The sequence below is a fragment of the Pecten maximus genome, chromosome 2, assembly GCF_902652985.1.
Source record: "Pecten maximus chromosome 2, xPecMax1.1, whole genome shotgun sequence".
In the NCBI taxonomy this organism is placed as follows: domain Eukaryota; kingdom Metazoa; phylum Mollusca; class Bivalvia; order Pectinida; family Pectinidae; genus Pecten; species Pecten maximus.
This window is the reverse complement of record NC_047016.1, coordinates 22,391,581-22,413,105: the sequence shown is the minus strand read 5'-3', so window position 1 is coordinate 22,413,105 and position 21,525 is coordinate 22,391,581. Positions and strand designations below refer to the sequence as shown.

The 21,525-nt window shown below is 37.8% G+C and overlaps 1 protein-coding gene across 9 annotated transcripts in view; it reads left to right on the top strand.

Annotated features, from left to right (window-relative positions):
* LOC117321526 (thrombospondin type-1 domain-containing protein 7A-like) overlaps nt 1-21,525 on the top strand; it is a 282,966-nt gene that overhangs the window by 167,553 nt on the left and 93,888 nt on the right. Inside the window, exon 1 of one of the 9 annotated variants that reach the window (XM_033875958.1) lies at nt 9,805-10,113. The exons of the other annotated variants lie outside the window; for them this stretch is intronic. The gene's annotated coding sequence lies outside the window, so the exon portion shown is untranslated. Of the gene's footprint in view, nt 1-9,804; nt 10,114-21,525 lie in introns of those variants that run through there. 9 annotated transcript variants of the gene reach the window in all.

The following is a 21,525-nucleotide window of genomic DNA, read 5'->3' as shown; positions in this document are numbered from 1 at the left end:
ATCTAAAAGTTCAATGAAAGATTTCCATTTATCTAAACGTAAAGTGAAAGTTTCCCATTTATCTAAAAGGGCACTGAACGCTTTTCCTTTTACATATAAATGTGTAGTGTGCAGGCAGTAAAAGTTCAACAAATCCATCTCATATAACTTCATTGGTCCATCAGAGTATGAAATGTTTAATCCTGACAATCTTCAATAGTCATTCATTTACAGTGGATGGTTGGGATTTTAATTCCTGTGAGATTCACACTGACACTCTGTGTAATAAAAGTTGATAAATTACACGTTATCACTTCATTTTGGAAGTTATTCATATTATCTTGGTTCCAATTTTCTGTGTTTTTGCGAAATTCCAGTTTAATCTGAAGCATTAAAGAGATAGAATTAAGACACTGCGATAATCAGGTAATAGTTACGCTATGTCACATGATAAGTGTTTTTGGTTGCACCACCCAATGCAATTAAGCAACTTATCTGTTTCAGACTGCAATTCAATGTGTATGAAACTGTCATCTAGAACCTTCTTTCAGAATTAATCTAGTGTTCATACATTCGACTAGAATCAGATTATTTCCCCTAATCTCCCTTATCCCACCAAGGTGCCACTGTGATGCCCATCCCCAGGTAGGATATGAGGGGTTCCCCACACTGGGTGTCTCACTTCCAAGGAAGAGATAGCAGATTAACCATGCTGTAGATGTACATCCCTACAGGGTTACTGGTTTTCACTAGCTGTGATTAGGTCCTCTCCCTGTCACCTTCCTGTTTCACACATTAGGACCTTATCACTTCCAAGAGGAAGGCACTTACTGAACAACCCTGATCTAGTAGATTATAATGTCTGGACCATAAATAACCAATCTAATGTCCAATTCTATATACCTGTGTTAGGACCCTACAGGACTGTCTTGTGTAAATTTAAGGCATGTCAAGAATCTCAGGAATGGCTTTTGGGAATGTCAGTGTTGGAAATATCGTGGACAGAGTTTAGGATGTCGGGAATGTTTGTATTAAGAATGTCAGGAATGTTTGTATTAAGAATGTTAGGAATGTTTGTACTAAGAATGTCAGGAATGTTTGTATTAAGAATGTTAGGAATGTTTGTATTGAGAATGTTAGGAATGTTTGTACTAAGAATGTCAGGAATGTTTGTATTAAGAATGTTAGGAATGTTTGTATTGAGAATGTTAGGAATGTGAGTGTTTTAGGATATCAACAATGTGTTTGTTGGGAATGTGAGGAATATGTGTGTTAAGAATGTCAAGGATGTGAGTGTGTTAGGATGTTAGCAATGTGTGTCTTAGAAATGTCAGGAATGTGAGTATGTCAGGAATGTCAGAAGTGTGTGCATTAGGAATGTCTGGAATGTATGTATCTGCCATGACCTTTGAAGAGTTTCATTAACAGCAGGGACATAGCCTACTGGGACTGGAAGCATTGTTGCTTGGGTCATTACTACACATAATTCTGTATGATAGTAGAACATGGCAGTCTGAGAACTTATTGATGTAGTTATATTGGATAATTCCTTCCCCACTGATGTAACCCTCCCCATAAAGCTGCCCTGCTCCCCAGTGAAGTAGCACCCCTCCCCTGTGAGATGATCTACTGTGAGATAAGTTTGACCATGATGTACATGATATATGATGTTTTATATTAATCTCCTGTAGGGCTACCTCCTTAGTTAATTATGTAATACAATAAAGCTTCTCAGTATCATATCTATACCTCTCTCTTCTGATCTGGTTAAACATCAGCACTGACAGAACTCTACAGACAAATGTCCAGACTAACACTGACAGAACTCTATAGACAAATGTCCAGACTAACACTGACAGAACTCTACAGACAAATGTCCAGACTAACACTGACAGAACTCTATAGACAAATGTCCAGACTAACACGGTACCAGACTGTATACAAACTCCTTACACACAATTTGACAAACCTGTGTCAGTGTAACAACAGTGATGATTAGGGGTGGAGTTGTCTTACAGCTCAACCACATCCCAAAGTCCAGGTCAAAATGACTTCCTGATTTTGGAATTCCATACCTCACTGATGCCTTAATTATCTGTGATTATATTCCATCCAGGAACAGATTTGTGAAACACATTTTCTGAATTATGGTAGAGATGGTATAGGACATCCTATTGGGAGGAGGCGGAACCTGCTCAGACAGTCAGGCCTAATGTCTTACCCATCCCCTTGGTGTGTGGTACTAAATGCAGCACATTTACATAGCTTTTCCTAATTTACAGCTCACATTGTTTGATGTATCAATTATAACATCATTAAAGATTCAAGTGGAGTAAATGCTCAGAAATTTTGATGGCATATATGTGGTGTTTAATGTTTTACCGATAATTTGTGTCGTGTAGACACTTTTAACATAATCCTCTGTATATATTTACTGATTTTGCTAAAAGTTTCTAATACCCTGTGATAGTATTACTTTTTGTTGACATTTACAGCATAGAGAGGTTTGTTTAACTTGTCAGATCCTCACAAAATATGAGCAAAAATGATGGTATCGAGTGTACCTCTCTTCAGTAGATATACAAGTAATATACAGCAGTCGTATGACAGATGTTTTCTATGGAAATGGTACATATATATTTACAGTTTCAATAAAAAAAATCTAACTCTTGTTCCAGACTGGCTGAAACAGACATATAACCAACGTCTGGCCTCCAATGACAGATGACACGTAAATCACATACAGGTTGTTAAAGGGTACGACAAAGTAAATTACATACAGGTTGTTAAAGGGTACGACAAAGTAAATTACATACAGGTTGTTAAAGGGTAAGACAAAGTAAATTACATACAGGTTGTTAAAGGGTACGACAAAGATTCAGCTAGCTCCTTGACTTCCATTGCAGTGAATTCTGTAACACTCTTTACAGAATATTAACACAAAGCAAATGTCCATAGTCTCAAGAGTATCAGACTTTACCTCATATCTATACCAGTACAATACGCATCTATATGTCATATCTATACCAGTACAATACACATCTATATGTCATATCTATACCAGTACAATACGCATCTATATGTCATATCTATACCAGTACAATACACATCTGGCTGTTACATCTTAGTAGTTATATAAACTTATGTGGCTGTTACGTCCTAGTAGTTATATTACCTTATCTGGCTGTTACGTCCTAGTAGTTATATAAACTTATGTGGCTGTTACGTCCTAGTAGTTATATAAACTTATCTGGCTGTTACGTCCTAGTAGTTATATAAACTTATGTGGCTGTTACGTCCTAGTAGTTATATTAACTTATCTGGCTGTTACGTCCTAGTAGTTATATAAACTTATGTGGCTGTTACGTCCTAGTAGTTAAATAAACTTATCTGGCTGTTACGTCCTAGTAGTTATATAAACTTATGTGGCTGTTACATCCTAGTAGTTATATTAACTTATGTGGCTGTTACGTCCTAGTAGTTATATAAACTTATCTGGCTGTTACGTCCTAGTAGTTATATAAACTTATGTGGCTGTTACGTCCTAGTAGTTAAATAAACTTATCTGGCTGTTACATCCTAGTAGTTATATAAACTTATGTGGCTGTTACATCCTAGTAGTTAGTTTAACTTCTCTGGCTGTTACGTCCTAGTAGTAGTTTTATAACGTTACTGTAGAATTTGTATATTCAACCAAAAAAAGGGGCTCCAGCTCAAAATCATGTCATATTCAATTGATTTGTTCACCCTTTATTTGGCATATTGTGACGGAACAATGGTGCAATCTTACAGTAATTCAGAGAAATAAAGTCATAAAACTTGTAACATTATATACAGACTCATTGTAGAGGATTGATGTCTAACTGGATGGTGCTGCAGTCCTGAGGGGATAAATACCCTACATTGATATCTGTAATTAATGAACCAATCTTTATCTTGCTGCTTCTTGCTATAGGGGTCATCATTCACTGTGGTCTTTACAGCAAAAAGATTGAGGACTAGAGCTGGTGTGTTAGTTCAGCTACTGTTACGAAGTCTCACCTACCAATTGGAATACTGTATCTGTCATTCAGCTGCTATTGTGGCTCATGATCAAGGTACAAGCCTGCATAGACCCAGGCTCAGGATCACGGTAGGGCCCACGGAGACCCAGGCTCAGGATCAAGGTAGAACCCACAGAGACCCAGGCTCAAGATCACAGTAGAGCCCATGGAGACCCAGACTCAGGATCACGGTAGAGCCCATGGAGACCAGGCTCAGGATCAAGGTAGAGCCCATGGAGACCCAGACTCATGATCAAGGTAGAACCCATGGAGACCCAGACTCATGATCATGGTGGAGCCCATGGAGACCCAGACTCACGATCACGGTAGAGCCCATGGAGACCCAGGCTCAGGATCATGGTAGAGCCCACAGAGACCCAGGCTCAGGATCACGGTAGAGCCCACAGAGACCCAGGTTCAGGATCACGGTAGAACCCATGGCGACCCAGGTTCAGGATCACTGTAGAACCCATGGAGACCCAGACTCAGGATCAAGGTAGAGCCTACGGAGACCCAGGCTCAGGATCAAGGTAGAGCCTACGGAGTCCCAGGCTCAGGATCACGGTAGAGCCCATGGAGACCAGGCTCAGGATCACTGTAGAGCCCATGGAGACCAGGCTCAGGATCAAGGTAGAGCCCACGGAGACCCAGGCTCGGGGTCAAGGTAGAGCCTACGGAGACCCAGGCTCAGGATCACGGTAGAGCCCACAGAGACCCAGGCTCAGGATCACAGTAGAGCCCATGGAGACCAGGCTCAGGATCAATGTAGAGCCCACGGAGACCCAGGCTCAGGATCAAGGTAGAGCCTACGGAGACCCAGGCTCAGGATCACAGTAGAGCCCATGGAGACCAGGCTCAGGATCACTGTAGAGCCCACAGAGACCCAGGCTCAGGATCAAGGTAGAGCCTACGGAGACCCAGGCTCAGGATCAAGGTAGAGCCTACGGAGACCCAGGCTCAGGATCAAGGTAGAGCCTACGGAGACCCAGGCTCAGGATCAAGGTAGACACACGTTTGATTCCTGTCATGGTATATCCACTATACAGTGTGAGACATTCCATTTGATTGACTTACTATATGGATAAACAGATAGGGAAGAAACATGAGGGCAATGAAGATATTCTGTATCCCCCTACAGTGAAGTCAGTCAATGATGGAGCCACTTGTGTACTGATCAGTTACAAAACAATGTCTGAAGATATGGATCTACAGGCCTTTTATAGATATGGATATGAATATATTCTCTGCATTTCTTTGTTGATAGCATGAACAATTGACATGCATTATCATTTATTTTCATGATTTTTACCTTTTACATTTGACAAAATACATGATTTCACTCACCTGATAAATGTTGGCCTTTTCAGGTAAATGCATTTTCTCAGGTTAATAAAACCATGTATGAACCTCAGTAGAAAGTACGATATTGATTGTGTCTTTTGGTTTCTGTCCCAGACAATATTAGATATTTGTAAGACTTATGTATTCTTCCCTAGACTGTCTATTATCCTCCATCCCTAATCATATCTAATCCCACAAGGGTCAATACTATAAGGATGACCAATGTGACTTTGATCTACACACGCTCACTGTGAAGACTTTCTCAACTTAATATTAGTTTGGGGAGACAGTTTGGAAAGTTGCCAGACAGGACACACAGCATTGTCTATATGGAGGGTGTCATGTGTACAAAGAACCACACATAGCAACAATATTTTATATGACATATTACACCTAGGGGAGGGGTGGGGCTATACCTGTGATGTATTATACCTTTGGGAGGGGAGGGGAGGGGCTATACCTGTGATGTATTACACCTAGGGGAGGGGAGCCTGTCTGTACCTGTAATGTATTTTACCTTGGGGAAGGGAGGGGCTGTACCTGTGATGTATTACACCTAGGGAGGGGAGGGGCTATACCTGTGATGTATTATACCTAGGGGAGGGGAGGGGTTATACCTGTGATGTATTACACCTAGGGGAGGGGAGGGGCTATACCTGTAATGTATTACACCTAGGGGAGGGGAGGGGCTATACCTGTAATGTGTTATACCTTGGGGAGGGGAGGGGCTATACCTGTGATGTATTACACCTAGGGAGGGGAGGGGCTATACCTGTGATGTATTATACCTAGGGGAGGGGAGGGGTTATACCTGTGATGTATTACACCTAGGGGAGGGGAGGGGCTATACCTGTAATGTATTACACCTAGGGGAGGGGAGGGGCTATACCTGTAATGTGTTATACCTTGGGGAGGGGAGGGGCTATACCTGTGATGTATTATACCTTGGGGAGGGGAGGGGCTATACCTGTGATGTATTACACCTGAGGAGGGGAGGGGCTATACCTGTGATGTATTACACCTAGGGGAGGGATGGGAGGGGCTATACCTGTGATGTATTACACCTAGGGGAGGGGAGGGGCTATACCTGTGATGTATTATACCTAGGGGAGGGGTGGGGCTATACCTGTGAAAGGATACATGTGATGTATGCATGGTTGGAAGGCAGACATTACTAATCATTTGGGAGGGGAGGGGCTGTATAACATATTATGTATAGGTAAGTAGCTTACATGTGATAATACTTACTGTAGGGTCTATTATAAAGTGGGCATGTCTTTGAGGATAGTGACCTGGGATAGGATACTACTATGGGCAGAACCCTGGGTAGGTAACAGGTTGGACTCCACAGGGTTTTAATTAATACACTGTATGGAGGGGGTATGTGGTCCAGGCCCTGTGGAGAATAAGGATAGGAAGGATAATAATTGTAAAATTGAAGGACGGATATGATGAAATTATCTGTGGGAGAGAGATATATTATTGTTTTATAATACACCCAAGTTGAACTGACAGTGACACAACGATGATCAGAGACCATGGAGCAGTAATGAGGTAATTACAGTATAAAACAGATGATTCTAAGTCAGTGTTCTGTATCAACTCCCAGTCTGCTAACATATCAGTCTGGACAACATTATAAGTGAGACCCTCCGGAATTATCAAAACCAATTCTTCACTTCATCACATATCTTTCATCATTAGCCATTAATATCTGAAGGAAACTGTTTTCTTTGGTCATCTGAAAGGTGATCTTAACAAGCCTTTCCAACTTTTCAAACTAATTGTATCCCATAGATGAGGACCAGGTGGGTATGTCCCTGCCTCACCCCCCACTGACTGAGGGGGAGTAATCTGTCTGTGTTAGATTCATTAAATTGGGGTTGACAGGTCTTACTTAAGTCTGCTGGCTGTTTTGATGGTAGGAAAGGAGACCCTATAGTAACTCTACAGATGGTTGTAATTTACAAAACTTTTTACAGAACATTACACCTGATGACCTCATATATAACCTAAATACTGACCTCAGAGCAGGGTCAGTGTATCCTGAAATGTGCTATCCTGTGATACTTTTCTGTTCTCTGTTCTCGTTCCGTTCTGTTGATGTCTCCTTGACTCCCGTTCTGTTGATGTCTCCTTGACTCCCATTCTGTTGATGTCTCCTTGACTCCTGTTCTGTTGATGTCTCCTTGACTCCCGTTCTGTTAATGTCTCCTTGACTTCCGTTCTGTTGATGTCACCTTGACACCCGTTCTGTTGATGTCTCCTTGACTCCCATTCTGTTGATATCTCCTTGACTCCCATTCTGTTGATGTCTCCTTGACTCCTGTTCTGTTGATGTCACCTTGACTCCCGTTCTGTTGATGTCTCCTTGACTCCCGTTCTGTTGATGTCTCCTTGACTCCCATTCTGTTGATGTCTCCTTGACTCCCATTCTGTTGATGTCTCCTTGACTCCTGTTCTGTTGATATCTCCTTGACTCCCATTCTGTTGATGTCTCCTTGACTCCTGTTCTGTTGATGTCACCTTGACTCCCATTCTGTTGATGTATCCGTGACTCCCATTCTGTTGATGTCACCTTGACTCCCGTTCTCCCAATGTCTCAATGATGCCCATTCTATTGGTGTGTCCCTGACACCATTTTCCTAATGGATGCAAACCAAAAGAATAATTTTTTTTGAAATTTTTATCTACACTCCGACAAATTAGGGCACTATTCAGATGCTCTCTCGATTAAACATTTCTCCCCCATTAATACAGATTTGTTTCATCGATTTATTTGGTTTAGAAATTCTATTCCAAACCTGACATGTTCTTTATCCAGCCAATAAAGTTCTACCTAATTTGTTTCATCAGAATGAAAATCATCATGGTAACATAAAAAAAAACCTGAGAACAAACTTGTGTTGTATGGATCCACCACTGTGTATGTAAGTACTGGGAGGAGTAGGGCTGATATTTACACCTGGGGGATCGTGTATGTAAGTACTGGGAGGAGTAGGGCTGATATTTACACCTGGGGGATCGTGTATGTAAGTACTGGGAGGAGTAGGGCTGATATTTACACCTGGGGGATCGTGTATGTAAGTACTGGGAGGAGTAGGGCTGATATTTACACCTGGGGGAACGTGTATGTAGGTACTGGGAGGAGTAGGGCTGATATTTACACCTGGGGGATCGTGTATGTAAGTACTGGGAGGAGTAGGGCTGATATTTACACCTGGGGGATCGTGTATGTAAGTACTGGGAGGAGTAGGGCTGATATTTACAGCTGGGGGATCGTGTATGTAAGTACTGGGAGGAGTAGGGCTGATATTTACAGCTGGGGGATCGTGTATGTAAGTACTCGGAGGAGTAGGGTTGATATTTACACCTGGGAGATCGTGTATGTAAGTACTGGGAGGAGTAGGGCTGATATTTACACCTGGGGGATCGTGTATGTAAGTACTGGGAGAAGTAGGGCTGATATTTACACCTGGGGGATCGTGTATGTAAGTACTGGGAGGAGTAGGGCTGATATTTACACCTGGGGGATCGACAGGGATGATAACAAAACCTAACTCTATTTTCTGTTTAACACTATGACATTTATGGTGATTAGAGTAAATGATAAAAATGTGTAGACATAAGATGTAGGATAAAAAATATGAATTTCAAGTTATTAGTAAATCTGTATAGTTAAAGGAAATTATGACAATAGTTTCTAGTTGCAGTAGACAATTAACCTAATCGCCACAGTCTGCCATTCTGGGGTGAATTATGTAATGTGATTAGATTCACTGGTTTAATTAATAGCAAATGGTATCAGAAAAAGTGCTACCTTGGGACAGAGTCTAGAGACAAGTATGTAATCAATTTCATATTTACGGTAAACATCATTCTCTTTACCATGCAGTTATACCAAGACATTTTTTTTATTATATGTGATGTTAAGAGGAAGTACACTTATTTTGGCAATGTTTGGTGTAGCTATGTGCGTCATTAGTACAAACATTGGCCTGCTTCTGATGCGACTTGGTTGTACAACTTTCGGAGCTATGAACTTTTGTCATCGACACGAACCAATTATGCCATCTTTAATGTAAGTATAATTTCAAGGGATTGCTAAGCTCTGTGAAACCTAAAGACTGTAACATTTTAGGTAGAAGTCAGCTACGGAATGTAATTACCCCTAGGAGTTAATTATATCTGTATTATGTACATGCATCTTTCTAAAGAGACTATTGGGACAGAGAAAGGCCCAATTTTATTCCTGCTGTACATTAACAGGTCTGGGGTATACTCCAGTACAAGGTAGGTGCTCTGAGCTACAAAGTCCAATATTGAGACTCATTGTACACACCAGTGTGGAGACTGGAGCCTTTTCTCACCCAGTCTGGGGTAATTGGTTGGTTCCTCTGGCCAGATCCCATTCAGTGTGCTGATTGAGCATGTATGTATGTAATACATTGGGAATGGTGACTGATATGTTTACAAGGCTCTCTGCTGGTTCCTTCATAGGGACTTGATCTGAATTCTAATTTGTACTGGATCGTTACAACTATCAAGCTAATTATCTACACATAATAATGAGATTATAATATATGCTGACCATGGGATCTTCATGGATATTCATCAGTAATTGTTTAAGCATGGTGACACTGTGATATATATACTGGATTATCATCTCAATTAGTGCCATTTGTGGGAGTTCTGTTTTCAAGGATTTACCTTTTATCTATATTCAACTTTGTCCTGGCAGACTTTTGTGGTATGTATTACATATTTATCACAGAATTTCACAATTTTTAAATTTCTTTGAATTTAAAGTGATTGATACATGGCCAGCTAACCCTTTAAGTAAACGTTGTCCAAGGAAGATATAACTTGTAACACCCTGAATATTTTTGAATATATTTAATATATTTTTATTTCAATTTATTCCAGTGTCATATATCCTGAAAATTATTTATATTCTAAGTCAGGTTTCAAATCAAGAAACTGTTATTTTTACGTAATTCTTTATGATTTATTGATTTGGCATTAATAACATGGACCAAATAAAAAAATTAAAAGAGTGAAAATATGGCAGAAACTCACAGGTATAACACAAATTTTATGATTCTTTATAAATTGTGTAAGTGTATTTTCTAATTCTAGAATTACTTTAATAAACACCCCACAAAAAAAAAAAAAAAATAATGTAAAATGTATTTTGGTGCTTGTCTGGAAAAATAGAAACATGTAGTAGCTTTTCAATTCTGCTAATTTAATCAAAATGTTGATGTCACAATTAAGTTGACACCAGAAAATTACATAAGTTTACAGTAAAAGTTACTCAATAGCACACCCCTGTCAAAGTTAGCTGTCAGTAAATATAAAGGTGGGGGTATAAAGGCCATGTGTTAAGGTGTGTAGGGCTATAAAATTACTCTCTGACACTGACAATACAAGGTGTTAACCATTCTACACCATTTAATAGTTTATCTCTGATATGTGTGCTGGAGCTTAAAAACTAATTAACAAACTAGCTTACCTGTTTATTTAAGTGGACCTTCCAGGTATTTGTCAAGGTGGAGGAACAATGGATGGGACATGGTTATCACTTCAATGTTCCTCAGGCGAGATGTCTACAGACATAATTATAGGTCTACTCATTTTAAACATACCTGTATCTTTTTCAAAATGAGTAGTATGTGTTGCAGATTTTTTATCTATTTGTGAGAGAACAAATAAAGTACTGTATCATATTAAAATCCCTGATCTTGGGTTCTGTAACATATTGGGTACACGGTAGACTGGCCCCCTAGCTGTCTCTAGGATATTAAAATTATGAATGAAATTGAGCTTTTATGATTTTGGTCCCAAGGATATGTATGATTCTAGATGGAGAGGTACTTTAATAGCATCGCTGGTCTTGGGATATAGGGTTGTAAAGACAAAATACTTTGATAGATTAAAACCTCTGGTCTTCATACTGTAACATATTACTATACCTGGTCTTGAGATGTCCGCTTGGCACAACAAAATACTGTTACAAATTAGAATCCTTCAGGTCTTAACAGATAGTAAAAAACTACAGTCTGAATAAAACTGTAGTGAAAGTTGTTATATTTGTTTCCTTTGTCAGAACTGTTCAGAAATTAAGATGGTATTTTGAACATGTACACCTGTTAAAAGTTTTCAATGCCACATATGCTCAAGATACCATTGTGAAGTTATTGAGAGAAAACTTGGTAAGACTGGAATGAAAGTGAAGGAAGTGTCCTTAGCAGGTATAATTTAGAAAATGTAACATTCACTTTAAGTCATCTTTTTGTTGAAGACAATGATTACTTGTACATACATAAAGTTAAGGTGTTGCACGCTCTTATGTACTGCAAGCAATATATAAAGGCATTGTAGATAAGGATTGGTGATTAGAACAAAAGAAGATGTATATTGGGCATTGCTGATTAGAACAAAAGAAGATGTATATTGGGCATTGCATTATTTGAAACATAAATTCAGTCAAAAAGTTATTTGTAAAAACTTAACAAACCATGTTTCACCTTCTGTAACATAGATTCTGAGCAAGTCTTCTGTAAGAAAATCACAAAATACAATTCGTATATATTGTATGATATATAATCCTGTATAACCTATGGTTGTGGAAACAAAAACAAATTTCAATAGCTTGGAAAATTCAGAAACCATTTCTTGCTTTAACATTCAATTCAATTCGATTTTATTTAACTTTAGGCCTTACAGCCCATCAGTATAAACATGACACGTATATGTCGTAATCATTGATTACAGACGTGTAATAGCGGTGGCCCTAGTGACCAATTCCACCCTATGTATTAGAGCCATACAGGTGGTCTGAACTAGTGGTCCAAAGGGGCCGTTCATAATTAATTATTTTAAAAAAAAAGTAAAACATGTTGGATATGAAATATGAAATCAAAATAATTAGGTTACCTAACTGACAAAGAATTGTATAATTTATGTAACATCCTATTATCTACAACTTATGTTATGCATTGAGGTATGGAATATTTATGATATATTGATGTGTTACAGAAATTGTTTACAGGAGAACAGAGTATGTTTATCTGTGACATATTATTTGATAAGGAACCCCTCTCACAAATAGATAAGGAACCCCTCTAAAACTTAAATGAATGTATTTCTGGAAACTTAAAGACCATTCGGTTCTATTTCCAGTGATACATGTGAATAGTTTTAGCAGAACACAAACTAATGGATATATGTTCTGTTACTAATGGCCTTAGAAAGCTTTAACAAAAACTATAATATAGAGGGTTCTTTACTTTCTAAATATTTTACAGGTGTATAAATAAGCAGCATAATCAAATGATTAAAAAGAAAAGAAATGATTATTGGCTTTATTTCTCAATTAAATGCTTGAAAAAAAAACCCAAACTTTAATATTGATTTAGGTAATTGCACAGAAATCTATGAGTGTAGTTAGGCATTTAAAGTAAACCAGTTCTAGGACAACATTTGCAAAAATACAGGGAGACACGGACCAGGTGTTCCAGGGGGGGGTAATAAAGGGAGACACGGACCAGGTGTTCCACGGGAGTAAGCATCTTCTGCTTCATGACACATGCCATCAATTCTTTCCTCTGGCCATACAAACATAAACTGCTGTGAATATTTAGGGTTCACATTCTGAGTATAAAGATTGCATATGGTAAATATATAGCAATGTTCATCACTTGAAATGTCATAAGGAAGGCCTTAATAGTGGACATCAAACCAAGAAGAATAATTATAATAGGGGACATGTGTATAAAAAATTATACTGTTGTCATTGACCTTAGTTTTTGAACACATGTATACCGTATGTATATAAATATATCTATAAGTTTTAGTGTAAGCTTGTTTAATAGCCTTCGGTACATTCCAATTTGTTGATTATGTTGGTGCACCAACGGTCTGTTGCTTACAGAACAAACAATATTTAGTCTTTGGTAATGTACCAGAACAAATTTGCTTGTCAGAATGCATGGAGGCACACACTTATAACAATCAATTACATACATATGGTTATTGGTGTTAAACCACTCTACTCATCCTTACTTAGACATAAAGAGATAGGCTAAAGATAGCAATAAAACGGGTTAACTAAAGACAGTACCTTGTCAATACCTGGTAAATTACGGATAGTTCTATAAAACCTTGTCAATACCTGGTAAACTAAAGATAGTTCTATAAAACCTTGTCAATACCTGGTAAACTAAAGATAGTTCTATAATACCTCGTCAATACCTGGTAAACTAAAGATAGTACCTTGTCAATACCTGGTAAACTAAAGATAGTTCTCTAATACCTCGTCAATACCTGGTGAACTAGATAGTTCTATAATATATTTTAGAAATTAAACACTTTTGAATATCTAATGCCAATTCAATTGGTGTTAATATAGTTTCAAATTCTTTGTCTTAAAGAGAAATAAAAATTTGTTTTCCTAACTAAGAAGATTTAGTTTGGAAGCATGACTTAATTGGTACCTAATTTTGATCACAAATGTTATATATGCAAAAGCTGTTTTGTGGTTAAAAAGTTTGATGTTGTGTATAGGAATGGTTTCACATGTTACACAGCCAGGGATAAGATGATTCTCCAGTCTCTTATTGGAGCTAAATACATGTGTTCTGAGGAGTTCACTGTCCTAAGACTTTGTGATACACATTCCTGGCAAGTGCTGCTAAAACCACATCCCATGACAGAACAAATTTTTGTCAGGAATGTCATATATAGTCTGATTGGTCTAAGCTTACCCACTCTGAGGGGTTGAAGCTTTTCTGAAATCTAATACTGGTAAGGTCATAGACTTTAGGGAAGTTACCATACACCATGGGGACAGATACTGGTAAGGTCATAGACTTTAGGGAAGTTACCATACACCATGGGGACAGATACTGGTAAGGTCATAGACTTTAGGGAAGTTACCATACAACATGGGGACAGATACTGGTAAGGTTATATACTATAGGGAAGTTACCATACACCATGGGGACAGTTACTGGTAAGGTCATAGACTTTAGGGAAGTTACCATACACCATGGGGACAGATACTGGTAAGGTCATAGACTTTAGGGAAGTTACCATACACCATGGGGACAGTTACTGGTAAGGTCATAGACTTTAGGGAAGTTACCATACACCATGGGGACAGATACTGGTAAGGTCATAGACTTTAGGGAAGTTACCATACACCATGGGGACAGATACTGGTAAGGTCATAGACTTTAGGGAAGTTACCATACACCATGGGGACAGATACTGGTAAGGTCATAGACTTTAGGGAAGTTACCATACACCATGGGGACAGTTACTGGTAAGGTTATAGACTTTAGGGAAGTTACCATACACCATGGGGACAGATACTGGTAAGGTCATAGACTTTAGGGAAGTTACCATACAACATGGGGACAGATACTGGTAAGGTCATAGACTTTAGGGAAGTTACCATACACCATGAGGACAGATACTGGTAAGGTCATAGACTTTAGGGAAGTTACCATACACCATGAGGACAGATACTGGTAAGGTCATAGACTTTAGGGAAGTTACCATACAACATGGGGACAGATACTGGTAAGGTCATAGACTTTAGGGAAGTTACCATACACCATGGGGACAGTTACTGGTAAGGTCATAGACTTTAGGGAAGTTACCATACACCATGGGGACAGTTACTGGTAAGGTCATAGACTTTAGGGAAGTTACCATACAACATGGGGACAGATACTGGTAAGGTCATAGGCTTAAGGAAGGTCATATTGAGTGATTAAAAGATAGACATACCGTAGCTTACAGGGATATGGGAGGTTGTTGGGGGGAGAGGGGTAAGAATGATTACAAAGGCAGCACTGATAATGACCAACAGACACATGTCTGAGAATGTCAGAGATTCACCCCTCCACATATACAATATACTTACCTATTGATAAGCATAATGAAACACACCTGTATTTTGGCCACTAATACAGTACTGTCTGGCTATTTGCTCATTCAGTACTTCTTTGCTTGTTGATGTTGACCTGTCCACTCTATATTGCCAGGAATGTTTGGTGTCTGGACCTGATGTGGACTGAGTGAGGTGCCTAGACAATAGTAAATTGTTGGGGAGGTAGTGTTTATCATAATTCCATTGTTAGTCCTCTGATAGTAAAAATGTGATCGTGACCCATGACCTTTCAGAACCATTTCACTTTCATTTAATGTAAACTTTATCTATTTTACAACAATTGTGAAACAAGTTATATCAACTTATATTAATCACACTTGTTGGCCCAGATGGGAGAGCGTGAGGGGTCTTGCTGTGGGAGGAAACCGGAGTACCCGGGGGGAAAACCCATGTGGTCGGGCAGGTGACCCCATACCTTTTCACGTCTGATCGGGGAATCAAACCCCGGCCCCCTAGGTGAAAAGCAAGTGTGTTACCACTGTGCCACCCGACCACTCACACTTTCATTTAAAGTCTGGTGTTGCCATTTGTGATTTAAATAGACTCAGTAAGTCTAAAGTTTTAAGCTACATTTTCCATTTCAATCTTCTTTTTCTAAGTTTTAAGCTACATATTCCATTTCAATCTTCTTTTTCTTTTTAAAAGATTTTATTCATAAAATAAATAATTGTCAGTTGAGGTCAGGATGTGTTTTGAGAGTTGATGTTTATTGGTTTCTATAATGATAAAGAATTGATACTATGAGATTTCTGTAAATTAATTTTTGTATGGCCAAAACTGAGATGTTACCATTGTTATTCCATGCAGACTCCAGTCACAAACAAGTATACAGGCCTCTAGTTTTAATTGTCACTATACTTCCTTATAAGGATTGGTATGTAAGGTTTGTTAGTATAGATTATGACTTACAATACTGCCTATCTGTCAGTTTTCAGGATATTTATACAGATATCACTGATGTATTTGATCATTCATCAAAGCAATCATCAGCGGGGAGACATTTATTACCTTTACCAAGACTAAATGAGTTTTGATTGACAGCTGGAATGAAGTTAGGGAATGGTACTGAGCAGCCATTTTGTATTTGATCATATCCAATATGTATCTCAGAATTTAATAAATCTTTTATGAAAAAGAAAAATCAATTTTCTCGTCAAAGGTTTCCATGCTGTGCTTGTTCATTCGGATAAATTTCGTGAACTGATGGCAAATGTGAAGTTTTTGTAGCGGAACATGATTCAAATTGGTGGATTCCATTGAAAACAGACATAAGTGAATTTTTTGATTGGATAAGATCAGGGTCATTTGTTTATCAAAGCAAGAGTTTAGCTATATTTATTGATACAAAAGTGTCTGTCTCTACTACTGCAATGTATATGTCCTGTCTATCCTGGGGCCGCGGTGGCCAAGTGGTTAAGATTTCTCGACACATTATCACTAGCCCTCCACCTCTGGGTTACGAGTTCGAAACCTACGTGGGGTAGCTGCCAGGTACTGACTGTAGGCCGGTGGTTTTTCTCCGGGTACTCCGGTTTTCCTCCACCTTCACATGTCTATCTGTGATACAGCAATATCTTGTCTTCACATGTATGTCATCCTTTTGCCTATCTTCACATGGCTGTTTGTCCCTTTTGTCTGTCTTCACATGGCCGTTTATCCCTTTTGCCTATCTTCACATGGCCGTTTGTCCCTTTTGCCTGTCTTCACATGGCCGTTTGTCCCTTTTGCCTGTCTTCACATGGCCGTTTGTCCCTTTTGTCTGTCTTCACATGTCTGTCATCCCTTTTGTCTGTTTTCATGTGTCTTTCAGTCTTTTAACCCTCTTTATCAACACAAAAGGTTATCAGTTACCACATTTTACATATCAGTACTACATCATGTAATGATGTCATTTCCTTTCATCATGATGATGTAATCTCCTGATATTGTTATGATGTCATTTCCTGATATTGTTATGATGTCATTTCCTGATATTGTTATGATGTCATTTCCTGATATTGTTATGATGTCATTTCCTGATATTGTTATGATGTCATTTCCTGATATTGTTATGATGTCATTTCCTGATATTGTTATGATGTAATCTCCTGATATTGTTATGATGTCATTTCCTGATATTGTTATGATGTCATTTCCTGATATTGTTATGATGTCATTTCCTGATATTGTTATGGTCTAATCTCCTGATTTTGTGATAATGCCATTACACACAGACCATCTGCCTCCAAGGACTAACTTATACACAGGTCTTTTTATTGCAAAAGTCTCCAATTTTTTAGAATGACAATTTATAATTTGATAGTTTGAGCAAAATTTCTATGGTAGAAATGCTATTATAAGTTTTGATGATAATGCAATTGGTTCTGAGCAACCCCATGTTAATCTATTTGTTGTTTGAAAGCCTTTATCTGTTTAATCCAAAAGGAAATAACTAATCCACTGATATAACATTATGGTCTATATTGATTTTAAAATATGAAAGGGAGATAATTAATCTACTGATATGACAGTGTAGTGTGTGTAAATGTTTAAATCAAAGGGAGATAACCAGTCTACTGATATAGCATGGTCTGTATAAATTTTTAAATCAAAGGGAGATCATTAATCAACTTGTTTAAATGGAAGGGAGATAATTTATCAATTAACATGACATTATGATGAGTATAAACGTTTAAGTCAAAGGGAGATAATTTATCAACCTAGATGATATTATGGTATGTATAAATGTTTAAATCAAAGGGAGATAATCTACTGATATGATATTATGGTGGGTATAATATTGAAATCAGAGGGAGATAATTAATCTACTTGTTTAAATCAAAGGGAGATAATTGATCTACTTATTTAAATCAAAGGGGGATAATTTATCAACTGATATGATATTATGGTGTGAATAAATGTTTAAATCAAAGGTGGTAAATCTTTCGACCAATATTATTGTCATAGGGAGGTAACTAATCTTTTGATAATATTATAATGTTTAAATCAAAGGAAGATTTATGTTTCATTTTTAAAGGACTTAATTAATTGCAAAGCAAAAAGCTAGCAAGTCCAACAGTCAAAGACAAAATGAAGTGAACTGAAAAGATACTAATTATTATAACAACTGATATATAAAAACTGATGATTATTTTCTGTTATGGCTATTTCAATGACATGTATAAGGATTAATTGTCCATATAGAGATGGAAGTAGATATCCTGTTAACTCTGATTAACCTAGATGTATTTTAGATTGTTCCTCCTGTTGACTCTGGTTAACCTAGATATATTTTGGATTGTTATATCGATATAGAGACAGGAGTAAATGTCTTGTTAACTCTGGTTAACCTAGATATATTTTGGATTGTTCCATCCATAAAGAGATGGGAGCAGATATCCTGTTAACTCTGATTAACCTAGATATATTTTGGATTGTTCCATCGATATAGAGAAGGGGGTATATGTCTTGTTACCTCTGGTTATAAGCCTAGATATATTTTGGATTGTTCCATCGATATAGAGAAGGGGGTATATGTCTTGTTAACTCTGATTAACCTAGATATATTTTGGATTGTTCTATCGATATAGAGAAGGGGGTATATGTCTTGTTACCTCTGGTTATAAGCCTAGATATATTTTGGATTGTTCCATCGATATAGAGAAGGGGGTATATGTCTTGTTACCTCTGGTTATAAGCCTAGATATATTTTGGATTGTTCCATCGATATAGAGAAGGGGGTATATGTCTTGTTACCTCTGGTTATAAGCCTAGATATATTTTGGATTGTTCCATTGATATAGAGAAGGGGGTATATGTCTTGTTACCTCTGGTTATAAGCCTAGATATATTTTGGATTGTTCCATCGATATAGAGAAGGGGGTATATGTCTTGTTAACTCTGGTTAGCCTAGATATATTTTGGATTGTTCCATCGATATAGAGAAGGGGGTATATGTCTTGTTACCTCTGGTTATAAGCCTAGATATATTTTGGATTGTTCCATCGATATAGAGATGGAAATATATTTCTTGTAAAGTCTGTGTTTTACAAGCTGACAAAGGAACACATCTAGTGATCAAACGGTGAAATAGCTGTAACTGCCGGTTTGTCTGTCAGTCTGACACAGACGAACATTTATGTGATGGTGATAACAGCATGGACAGCCATATGTTTAGATAGGGGGGCAAACAGACTTGCTGTCAAATGATTACCAAAGAACAGCGTAGAGGATAAAGGAGAAATACAAAAAAAACTAAATAGTTTTCTGATAGCTCAGCATATCTATCTTGTTACCTTGTCAGGAAAAAAACATTTTTTGTAGGTAATTCAAGAAATTTGTCTTCTGAGAGCAGGCCATCAGGAAAGGGTTTAAAATGATAGATTTGAACTTGTTACAACTTGAAGTGGTAATTATGTACGATCTCTCTCCAAACTGACAGAATAGTATGCTTTCAGGTGTCAACAGTTTATTTGGCTGCTGTTTTAAACAAAAAAAAATGTTTACAAAAAATATGAGTAAGTAGTTTCTTTCCAATCTTTTTTGCTTTTGTGCAAATGCAATTGGTTAGGGATTTGTTCACTGTGTAAAAAGTAGTGTTTTATTAAGAGAACACATGGCTTTGAAAATTGGAGAGATTGACATTGTAGTTGTCGAGTTGCCTTGGGATTGATCCAACAAGGCATTGATGCTGGAATGGCAAGTATTAAAGATGTGTTTACAGGTAAAACAGACGTCACAGTTTCAATGAAAACACTTGTTCCAGGTGTCATAACTGTGTCCAAAGGAAGGAATGTACACTGCAATGAGAGCCTGTGATATTAGCGTGACCAGTTACTAAAAGTTAATGATAGGAATCAGTTTCAGAATCGATAATGGAAAACTCAAAATTGGTTGATATTCGATTATAATTGGTTTTTAAATTTATCACTGAATTGCTCTTTTGTAGTATATGTCTTAGCCTTTGTTATCAGTATTTCTAATACTGAACACAAACAAAGCATTTAACAGTTGTAAATATATCAATTCAAATCTTCTTAATCGCTTGTAAACAACCAATGGTAATATATCACTTCAATATAAGACCAACTACTTCTTGGTTCGGTAACATCCCTTATGAATTTGCAGCATGATCACAGCATAGATGCAGTATGAATGCAGCATGGAATTGCAGCATGAATGAAGCATGGCTGCAGCATGGTGCCTAATTTACCTCACTATATATTCTTACTAGCTAAAGCATGATTGCAGCATGTTTCAATTATGCAAATTATGCTGGGATCATGCTGCATTTATGCTTTAAGGAAGCATGGCCGCAGCATGATCCCAGCATGGTCTGTGAAGCATGATCCCAGCATGGTCTGTGAAGCATGATCCCAGCATGGTCTGCAGCATGATGCCAGCATGGTTTGCAGCATGATCCAAGCATGGTCTGCAGCATGATGCCAGCATGGTCTGCAGCATGATGCCAGCATGGTTTGCAGCATGATCCCAGCATGGTCTGCAGCATGATGCCAGCATGGTCTGCAGCATGATGCCAGCATGGTTTGCAGCATGATCCCAGCATGGTCTGCAGCATGATCCCAGCATGTTTCAATTATGCAAATTATGCTGGGATCATGCTTCAATCATGCTTCATGGCAGCATGGTTTACAAAATCAATGAAAATCATGCAATAAAAACTTGAAGAATACTTCTGTATTACATTTTATTTGGTAATAAACATGGTATAAAACTTTTCATACAGGCTGTTTTTTCTAGTTCAAACATTTAAAACTTATCAATGAAATGAGAATGTGACAAAACAAATTTTAATTCTAATTTACCCATGGTACTTATTTTATTTACCTCTTATATTCTTTTTCTCAAAACTTCCATCACATACACAACACAGCTATCTTTTTCTAGTACAATTTTCAAATACAACTAATATCAATTCAACAAAAATAGTCAACAAGATATACAAGTTCAATGTCAGTACATACTACAGTATGTATTTATAATTCTGTTTTTTTTCTAAAATAGAAGGAAAATAGTACAAAATAATACTTTCCAGCAGAGTTAAAGTAGGATATGTATACATTTTGTCACCGACGCACAAGACTGATTTCAGACAGTATACATAGTTTCCTCGAAGTAGCCCAGATGTACTGGAAACTGTTTTCATGTGTGAATTTAAAATAAACAAAAACAAGCAACAGTCGAAGACTTCTTCTATCGAAT